We start from the raw sequence: 10,357 nt of genomic DNA on the forward strand, positions 1-10,357 counted from the left end.
TAGTGGACTATAGAGGGGTCAGATGTAGAGGACTATAGAGGGAATAGGGGTCAGATGTAGTGGACTATAGAGGGAATAGGGGTCAGGTGTAGAGGACTATAGAGGGGTCAGATGTAGTGGACTATAGAGGGAATAGGGGTCAGATGTAGAGGACTATAGAGGGTCAAATGTAGTGGACTATAGAGGGTCAGATGTGAGGACTATGAGAGGGTCAGATGTAGAGGACATAGAAGTCAGATGTAGAGGACTATAGAGTCAGATGTAGAGGACTATAGAGAATAGGGGTCAGATGTAGTGGACTATAGAGGGGGTCTAGATAGGGTCAGATGTAGTGGACTATAGAGGGTCAGATGTAGTGGACTATAGAATAGGGTCAGATGTAGTGACTATAGAGGGTCAGATGTAGTGGACTATAGAGGGGTCAGATAGAGTGGACTATAGAGGGAATAGGGGTCAGATGTAGTGGACTATAGGACTATAGAATAGGGGTCAGATGCCAGTGAATTATAGAGGAATAGGGGTCAGATGTAGAGGACTATGGGGTCAGATGTGAGGACTATAGAGGGAATAGGGGTCAGATGTAGAGAGGACTATGGGGAATAGGGGTCAGATGTAGAGGACTATAGAGTCAGATGTGAGGACTATAGGGGTCAGATGTAGAGGACTATAGAGGGGTCAGATGTAGTGGACTATAGAGGGGTCAGATGTAGAGGTAGGGTGCCCTTTGAGAAGCATCCTGAATGTCCCCCTGTCATCCTGCAGGTAACCGTGTTGGTCGTAAGATGGAGGAACTGATCGCGGAGTTCAACCCGTCTAAGATCACCACCCACTCTGCCCTGCTAGACCTGGACAAACTACCTGAGTTTAACAGGTACACTACCTGTCTGTCTCTGCCCTGCTAGACCTGGACAAACTACCTGAGTTTAACAGGTACACTACCTGTCTGTCTGTCTCTGTGTCCATCTCTCTCCTCCCTGCTAGACCTGGACAAACTACCTGAGTTTAACAGGTACACTACCTGTCTGTCTGTCTCTGTGTCCATCTCTCCCCTCCCTGCTAGACCTGGACAAACTACCTGAGTTTAACAGGTACACTACCTGTCTGTCTCTGCCCTGCTAGACCTGGACAAACTACCTGAGTTTAACAGGTACACTACCTGTCTGTGTCTGCCCTGCTAGACCTGGATACACTACCTGAGTTTAACAGGTACACTACCTGTCTGTCTCTGCCCTGCTAGACCTGGACAAACTACCTGAGTTTAACAGGTACACTACCTGTCTGTGTCTGCCCTGCTAGACCTGGACACACTACCTGAGTTTAACAGGTACACTACCTGTCTGTCTCTGCCCTGCTAGACCTGGACAAACTACCTGAGTTTAACAGGTACACTACCTGTCTGTCTGTCTCTGCCCTGCTAGACCTGGACAAACTACCTGAGTTTAACAGGTACACTACCTGTCTGTCTGTCTCTGTGTGTCCATCTCTACCCTCCCTGCTAGACCTGGCCAAACTACCTGAGTTTAACAAGTACACTACCTGTCTGTGTCTGTCTCTGTGTCCATGTCTCTGCCCTGCTAGACCTGGATACACTACCTGAGTTTAACAGGTACACTACCTGTCTGTCTCTGTGTGTCCCTCTCCCCTCCCTGCTAGACCTGGACACACTACCTGAGTTTAACAGGTACACTACCTGTCTGTCTCTGCCCTGCTAGACCTGGACAAACTACCTGTCCATCTCTCTCGTCCTCCCTGCTAGACCTGGACACACTACCTGAGTTTAACTGTGTCCATCTGTCTCTGCCCTGCTAGACCTGGACAAACTACCTGAGTTTAACAGGTACACTACCTGTCTGTCTGTCTCTGCCCTGCTAGACCTGGACAAACTACCTGAGTTTAACAGGTACACTACCTGTCTGTCTGTCTCTGTGTGTCCATCTCTACCCTCCCTGCTAGACCTGTTGGAAACTACTGAGTTTAACAAGTACACTACCTGTCTGTCTCTGCCCTGCTAGACCTGGACAAACTACCTGAGTTTAACAGGTACACTACCTGTCTGTGTCTGCCCTGCTAGACCTGGATACACTACCTGAGTTTAACAGGTACACTACCTGTCTGTCTCTGTGTGTCCCTCTCCCCTCCCTGCTAGACCTGGACACACTACCTGAGTTTAACAGGTACACTACCTGTCTGTCTCTGCCCTGCTAGACCTGGACAAACTACCTGAGTTTAACAGGTACACTACCTGTCTGTGTCTGCCCTGCTAGACCTGGACACACTACCTGAGTTTAACAGGTACACTACCTGTCTGTCTCTGCCCTGCTAGACCTGGACAAACTACCTGAGTTTAACAGGTACACTACCTGTCTGTCTGTCTCTGCCCTGCTAGACCTGGACAAACTACCTGAGTTTAACAGGTACACTACCTGTCTGTCTGTCTCTGTGTGTCCATCTCTACCCTCCCTGCTAGACCTGGCCAAACTACCTGAGTTTAACAAGTACACTACCTGTCTGTCTCTGCCCTGCTAGACCTGGACAAACTACCTGAGTTTAACAGGTACACTACCTGTCTGTCTGTCTCTGCCCTGCTAGACCTGGCCAAACTACCTGAGTTTAACAAGTACACTACCTGTCTGTCTCTGCCCTGCTAGACCTGGACAAACTACCTGAGTTTAACAGGTACACTACCTGTCTGTCTGTCTCTGCCCTGCTAGACCTGGACAAACTACCTGAGTTTAACAGGTACACTACCTGTCTGTCTGTCTGTCTCTGTGTCCATCTCTCCCCTCCCTGCTAGACCTGGAGACACTACCTGAGTTTAACAGGTACACTACCTGTCTGTCTGTCTCTGTGTCCATCTCTCTCCTCCCTGCTAGACCTGGAAACACTACCTGAGTTTAACAAGTACACTACCTGTCTGTCTCTGTGTCCATCTCTCCCCTCCCTGCTAGACCTGGAGACACTACCTGAGTTTAACAAGTACACTACCTGTCTGTCTGTCTCTCTGTGTGTCCATCTCTCTCCTCCCTGCTAGACCTGGAGACACTACCTGAGTTTAACAGGTACACTACCTGTCTGTCTGTCTCTCTGTGTCCATCTCTCCCCTCCCTGCTAGACCTGGACACACTACCTGAGTTTAACAGGTACACTACCTGTCTGTCTGTCTCTCTGTGTCCATCTCTCCCCTCCCTGCTAGACCTGGACACACTACCTGAGTTTAACAGGTACACTACCTGTCTGTCTGTCTCTGCCCTGCTAGACCTGGACAAACTACCTGAGTTTAACAAGTACACTACCTGTCTGTCTCTGTGTCCATCTCTCTCCTCCCTGCTAGACCTGGAGACACTACCTGAGTTTAACAAGTACACTACCTGTCTGTCTCTGTGTCCATCTCTCTCCTCCCTGCTAGACCTGGAGACACTACCTGAGTTTAACAAGTACACTACCTGTCTGTCTCTGTGTCCATCTCTCTCCTCCCTGCTAGACCTGGACACACTACCTGAGTTTAACAGGTACACTACCTGTCTGTCTCTGTGTCCATCTCTCTCCTCCCTGCTAGACCTGGAGACACTACCTGAGTTTAACAGGTACACTACCTGTCTGTCTCTGTGTCCATCTCTCTCCTCCCTGCTAGACCTGGAGACACTACCTGAGTTTAACAAGTACACTACCTGTCTGTCTCTGTGTCCATCTCTCTCCTCCCTGCTAGACCTGGACACACTACCTGAGTTTAACAGGTACACTACCTGTCTGTCTCTGTGTCCATCTCTCTCCTCCCTGCTAGACCTGGAGACACTACCTGAGTTTAACAGGTACACTACCTGTCTGTCTCTGTGTCCATCTCTCTCCTCCCTGCTAGACCTGGAGACACTACCTGAGTTTAACAAGTACACTACCTGTCTGTCTCTGTGTCCATCTCTCTCCTCCCTCCACGGGGTCTGTAGGCTGGCTGCCCTCAAACCTCAAGGTTGAGTTTAGTTCAAGGTAGAAGCCATAGTAGGTTTGTCCCTGTTGCTCTGGGGTTCTTAACTCAGCCACCAGGTAGTGTCGTCTGAGCACCAGTCTCTTTAGTTAACATGCCACTCCTTGTCATTGCCATAGAGACGGGGTCTCTGGCGATCTCAACGTTCAATACGCAGCTGGTTTACGGCTCCTTGTCATTGCCAGAGAGCTGGGGTCTCTGGCGATCTCAAAGTTCAATATGCAGCTGGTTTACGGCTCCTTGTCATTGCTATAGAGACGGGGTCTCTGGCGATCTCAACGTTCAATACGCAGCTGGTTTACGGCTGAGTTGCTCATTGGTTGTTTGAAAATAACATTCATATTTTACATGTCGACATGTAGAGCCTCAAATGTAATTATAATTATTTTACCAAATCAAAAACCAACATTTAGCTGTTAGCTAGGTAAGCTGTTGCTTATTTTGATTCTTAAAATCAAGGCCTAAGACGTTTTGTGGTTGGAATTACAGTACGTATTTACTCTGTGAATTTAGACTTTTCACACTGTCAACACACTGGTTTTATCTGGCTGAACCCCCCCCAAAGGTTGCTTAGCAACCGGATAGCAACACTTTCAGTGGAGAGAAAACAGTGGTAGTTCCAATAGTTGCCTAATCGTTGTGATTGGAGGATAGCTGCGAGGGGTTATCGAATCAGGATCAACTCCTCTGTTCTCCTCAAGCTCATTAATGATATAATCTTCAGAGTTGAAGATGGCAGAACGGCCTGTCTCCTTGGCACAGCGAGTGGAGTACAGGGAGGGGAACGTTAGCTAAGAGACTGTTACCCTGGCAACAGGTGGTGCTGTTGCACTGTGTATTTCTGCCTGTATATTGTGTCTGCTGACCTGCCCCCATTCAGTCATGATAAATGACTCCAATAATCACCTAGTCATGATAAATGACTCCAATAATCACCTCGTCATGATCTTCAGTTTAGAATGCAGTTTGATTAATCAGATGGAGAGACGGTGTGACCCCAATCAGGCCCCTGAGATAACCAGCCCACCCCTGGTTCTAGCAGATAATGGTCTAGGATCAGATTTCTCAAATCTTCTCCTAACCACCCTTATCTTAACAACTCACTCTAGAACAGTCCTTAGTAATCTCAGTAATAATCCACTCTGTGTTCTCCCAGGATCCACCTGCAGCAGCGTATCGATGACGCGGTGCAACGCGATTGGCTGGTGAGGGATCTGCAGGGGCGGATCCAGGAAGTGTACGGAACACAAGTCCAGGATCAGGATGTTCTGCAACCAGATTACATCACACGGGTTCTACACCTGCGCAAGGTAACTATGACCTCATCACAGGGGTTTTACACCTGCCCAAGTTAACTATGACCTCATCACAGGGGTTTTACACCTGCCCAAGGTAACTATGACCTCATCACAGGGGTTCTACACCCCCCAATGGTGGAACAAACTCCCTCACGACGCCAGGACAGCGGAGTCAATCACCACCTTCCGGAGACACCTGAAACCCCACCTCTTTAAGGAATACCTAGGATAGGATAAAGTAATCCTTCTCACCCCCCCCCCCCCCCCCCATAAAAGATTTAGATGCACTATTGTAAAGTGGCTGTTCCACTGGATGTCATAAGGTGAATGCACCAATTTGTAAGTCGCTCTGGATAAGAGCGTCTGCTAAATGACTTAAATGTAAATGTAATGTAAATGTAAATGCCCAAGGTAACTATGACCTCATCACAGGTTCTACACCTGCGCAAGGTAACTATGACCTCATCACAGGGGTTCTACACCTGCCCAAGTTAACTATGACCTCATCACAGGGGTTCTACACCTGCCCAAGGTAACTATGACCTCATCACAGGGGTCCTACTCCTGCGCAAGGTAACTATGACCTCATCACAGAGGTTCTACACCTGCGCAAGGTAATTATGACCTCATCACACGGGTTCTACACCAGCGTGCAAGGTAACTGGATGTAACCAAGGTAACGGGGCATCAGCTGTTGTGTCGGTCTTCGCACCAGCTGAAAAACGATCCCTTCATCCCTCTGGCCTTCCAACTTTCCCAGTTTGAGAATATCACAGCCTGGTGCAGAATGTGGAGCCTGTCTGTCTGGAGGTCACCATCTCTCTCTCTCCGTCTCACTCACTCACATATCTTCTCTGTCTGAGCTGGTAGCTCCAGAGTATTCCTACCTTTGGGTTCAACCTTCTCCTGTCTGTCTCTGTGTCTCTCTCTCTCTCAGGGTCATATCTCCTCTGTGTCTGACCTGGTGTCCTCAGAGTATTCCTACCTTTGGGTTCAACCTTCTCCTCTGTCTAATTCTCTCTCTCTTCTCTCTCTGTCTCTCTCTCAGGGTCATATCTCATCTGTGTCTGACCTGGTGTCCTCAGAGTATTCCTACCTTTGGGTTCAACCTTCTCCTCTGTCTAATTCTCTCTCTCTTCTCTCTCTGTCTCTCTCTCAGGGTCATATCTCCTCTGTGTCTGACCTGGTGTCCTCAGAGTATTCCTACCTTTGGGTTCAACCTTCTCCTCTGTCTAATTCTCTCTCTCTGTCTCTCTCTCAGGGTCATATCTCATCTGTGTCTGACCTGGTGTCCTCAGAGTATTCCTACCTAGTGTAGTGTTAGCTAGCTACATAGTTGTCTTTGCTGTCTTCGTATCCAAGATAATTGTGTAGTTTAGAGTGTGTAGGTTTAGAGTGATTATCTTAATTTACCGAGGTTAGCTAGCCAGCTATTTGTCGTCCTTAACGTAGGAGACACTGCTAGCTAGCCAACAGCTAGCCAACGTCTACCGAACAGTACTTCCGCACTCAACAACCCGGTCGCATTTCGCTTCGCTCCACAGGTAGTATCACATTTTTCATTTCATTTCATTACAGTACAACGGCTTGATTTGTTTGATCGTAGCTAGCTACATAGCTAGCTACATAGCCGTCTTTGTATCAAAGATAATTGTGTAGTCTAGAGCGATTTCCTAGGTTAGCTAGCCAGCTATTGTCGTTCTTTTAACGCAACGTAACGTAATCATCACTGCTAGCTAGCCAGCTAGCCCCGAATAGCAGCACAGTAGAAACTATTACACTCAACGGAACGACTTGATTAGTGTAGTGTCAACAACGCAGCCACTGCCAGCTAGCCTACATAGTCAACAACGCAGCCTCTGCCAGCTAGCCTACTTCAGCAGTACTGTATCATTTTAATCATTTTAGTCAATAAGATTCTTGCTACGTAAGCTTAACTTTCTGAACACTCGAGACGTGTAGTCCACTTGTCATTCCAATCTCCTTTGCATTAGCGTAGCCTCTTGTGTAGCCTGTCAACTATGTGTCTGTCTATCCCTGTTCTCTCCTCTCTGCACAGACCATACAAACGCTCCACACCGCGTGGCCGCGGCCACCCTAATCTGGTGGTCCCAGTGCGCACGACCCACGTGGAGTTCCAGGTCTCCGGTAGCCTCTGGAACTGCCGATCTGCGGCCAACAAGGCAGAGTTCATCTCAGCCTATGCCTCCCTCCAGTCCCTCGACTTCTTGGCACTGACGGAAACATGGATCACCACAGATAACACTGCTACTCCTACTGCTCTCTCTTTGTCTGCCCACGTGTTCTCGCACACCCCGAGAGCTTCTGGTCAGCGGGGTGGTGGCACTGGGATCCTCATCTCTCCCAAGTGGTCATTCTCTCTTTCTCCCTTACCCATCTGTCTATCGCCTCCTTTGAATTCCATGCTGTCGCAGTTACCAGCCCTTTCAAGCTTAACATCCTTATCATTTATCGCCCTCCAGGTTCCTCGGAGAGTTCATCAATGAGCTTGATGCCTTGATAAGCTCCTTTCCTGAGGACGGCTCACCTCTCACAGTTCTGGGCGACTTTAACCTCCCCACGTCTACCTTTCACTCATTCCTCTCTGCCTCCTTCTTTCCACTCCTCTCCTCTTTGACCTCACCCTCTCACCTTCCCCCTACTCACAAGGCAGGAAATACGCTCGACCTCATCTTTACTAGATGCTGTTCTTCCACTAACCTCATTGCAACTCCTCCAAGTCTCCGACCACTACCTTGTATCCTTTTCCTCTCGCTCTCATCCAACACTTCCCACACTGCCCCTACTCGGATGGTATCGCGCCGTCCAACCTTTCGCTCTCTCTCTCCCCGCTACTCTCTCCTCTTCCATCCTATCATCTCTTCCTCTGCTCAAACCTTCTCCAACCTATCTCCTGATTCTGCCTCCTCAACCCTCCTCTCCTCCCTTTCTGCATCCTTTGACTCTCTATGTCCCCTATCCTCCAGGCCGGCTCGGTCCTCCCCTCCCGCTCCGTGGCTCGAGCGACTCATTGCGAGCTCACAGAACAGGGCTCCGGGCAGCCGAGAGGAAATGAGGGAAAACTTCGCCTCCCTGCGGACCTGGCATCCTTTCACTCCCTCCTCTCTACATTTTCCTCTTCTCTCTCTGCTGCTAAAGCCACTTTCTACCACTCTAAATTCCAAGCATCTGCCTCTAACCCTAGGAAGCTCTTTGCCACCTTCTCCTCCCTCCTGAATCCTCCTCCCCCTCCCCCCTCCTCCCTCTCTGCAGATGACTTCGTCAACCATTTTGAAAAGAAGGTCGACGACATCCGATCCTCGTTTGCTAAGTCAAACGACACCGCTAGTTCTGCTCACACTGCCCTACCCTGTGCTCTGACCTCTTTCTCCCTCTCTCTCCAGATGAAATCTCGCGTCTTGTGACGGCCGGCCGCCCAACAACCTGCCCGCTTGACCCTATCCCTCCTCTCTTCTCCAGACCATTTCCGGAGACCTTCTCCTTACCTCACCTCGCTCATCAACTCATCCCTGACCGCTGGCTACGTCCCTTCCGTCTTCAAGAGAGCGAGAGTTGCACCCTTCTGAAAAAACCTACACTCGATCCCTCCGATGTCAACAACTACAGACCAGTATCCCTTCTTTCTTTTCTCTCCAAAACTCTTGAACGTGCCGTCCTTGGCCAGCTCTCCCGCTATCTCTCAGAATGACCTTCTTGATCCAAATCAGTCAGGTTTCAAGACTAGTCATTCAACTGAGACTGCTCTTCTCTGTATTACGGCACTCCGCACTGCTAAAGCTAACTCTCTCTCCTCTGCTCTCATCCTTCTAGACCTATCGGCTGCCTTCGATACTGTGAACCATCAGATCCTCCTCTCCACCCTCTCCGAGTTGGGCATCTCCGGCGCGGCACGCTTGGATTGCGTCCTGCCTGACAGGTCGCTCCTACCAGGTGGCGTGGCGAGAATCTGTCTCCTCACCACGTGCTCTCACCACTGGCGTCCCCCAGGGCTCTGTTCTAGGCCCTCTCTATTCTCTCGCTATACACCAAGTCACTTGGCTCTGTCATAACCTCACATGGTCTCTCCTATCATTGCTATGCAGACGACACACAATTAATCTTCCCTTTCCCCTTCTGATGACCAGGTGGCGAATCGCATCTCTGCATGTCTGGCAGACATATCAGTGTGGATGACGGATCACCACCCTCAGTGAACCTCGGCAAGACGGAGCTGCTCTTTCCCTCCCGGGAAGGACTGCCCGTTCCATGATCTCGCCATCACGGTTGACAACTCCATTGTGTCCTCCTCCCCAGAGCGCTAAGAACCTTGGCGTGATCCTGGACAACACCCTGTCGTTCTCAACTAACATCAAGGCGGTGGCCTGTTCCTGTAGGTTCATGCTCTACAACATCCACAGAGTACGACCCTGCCTCACACAGGAAGGCGGCGCAGGTCTAATCCAGGCACTTGTCATCTCCACGTCTGGTTCCATTGCACCGCTGTTGGCTGGGCTCCCTGCCTGTGCCATTAAACCCCTACAACTTCATCCAGAACGTCGCAGCCCGTCTGGTGTTCAACCTTCCCAAGTTCTCTCCACAGTCACCCCGCTCCTCCGCTCCCTCCACTGGCTTCCAGTTGAAGCTCGCATCCGCTACAAGACCATGGTGCTTGCCTACGGAGCTGTGAGGGGAACGGCACCTCAGTACCCTCCAGGCTCTGATCAGGCCCTACACCCAAACAAGGGCACTCGTAGTTCATCACCTCTGGCCTGTTCGCCTCTACCACTGAGGAAGTACAGTTCCCGCTCAGCCCAGTCAAAACTGTTCGCTGCTCTGGCCCCCCAATGGTGGAACAAACTCCCTCACGACGCAGGACAGCGGAGTCAATCACCACCTTCCCGGAGACACCTGAAACACCACCTAAGGAATAATTTGTGGATAGGATAAAGTAATCCCTTTCACCCCCTCCTTAAAAAAGATTTAGATCCCACCTCACTGTTCCACTGGATGTCATAAGGTGAATGCACCAATTTGTAAGTCGATCATAGCTGGATAAGAGCGTCTGCTAAATGACTTAAAT

General features: G+C 49.8%; 1 long non-coding RNA gene across 1 annotated transcript; it reads left to right on the plus strand.

Moving 5' to 3' along the window:
• The first annotated feature begins 768 nt into the window (after window positions 1–768).
• Window positions 769–7,476, plus strand: LOC135560043 (uncharacterized). The gene is made up of 3 exons (XR_010458655.1): window positions 769–871; window positions 5,136–5,289; window positions 6,215–7,476. It is a non-coding gene; the product is annotated as an uncharacterized LOC135560043 (long non-coding RNA).
• The last annotated feature ends 2,881 nt before the right edge of the window (window positions 7,477–10,357 follow it).

The sequence above is a fragment of the Oncorhynchus nerka genome, linkage group LG15 (assembly GCF_034236695.1).
Source record: "Oncorhynchus nerka isolate Pitt River linkage group LG15, Oner_Uvic_2.0, whole genome shotgun sequence".
Lineage (NCBI taxonomy): Eukaryota > Metazoa > Chordata > Actinopteri > Salmoniformes > Salmonidae > Oncorhynchus > Oncorhynchus nerka.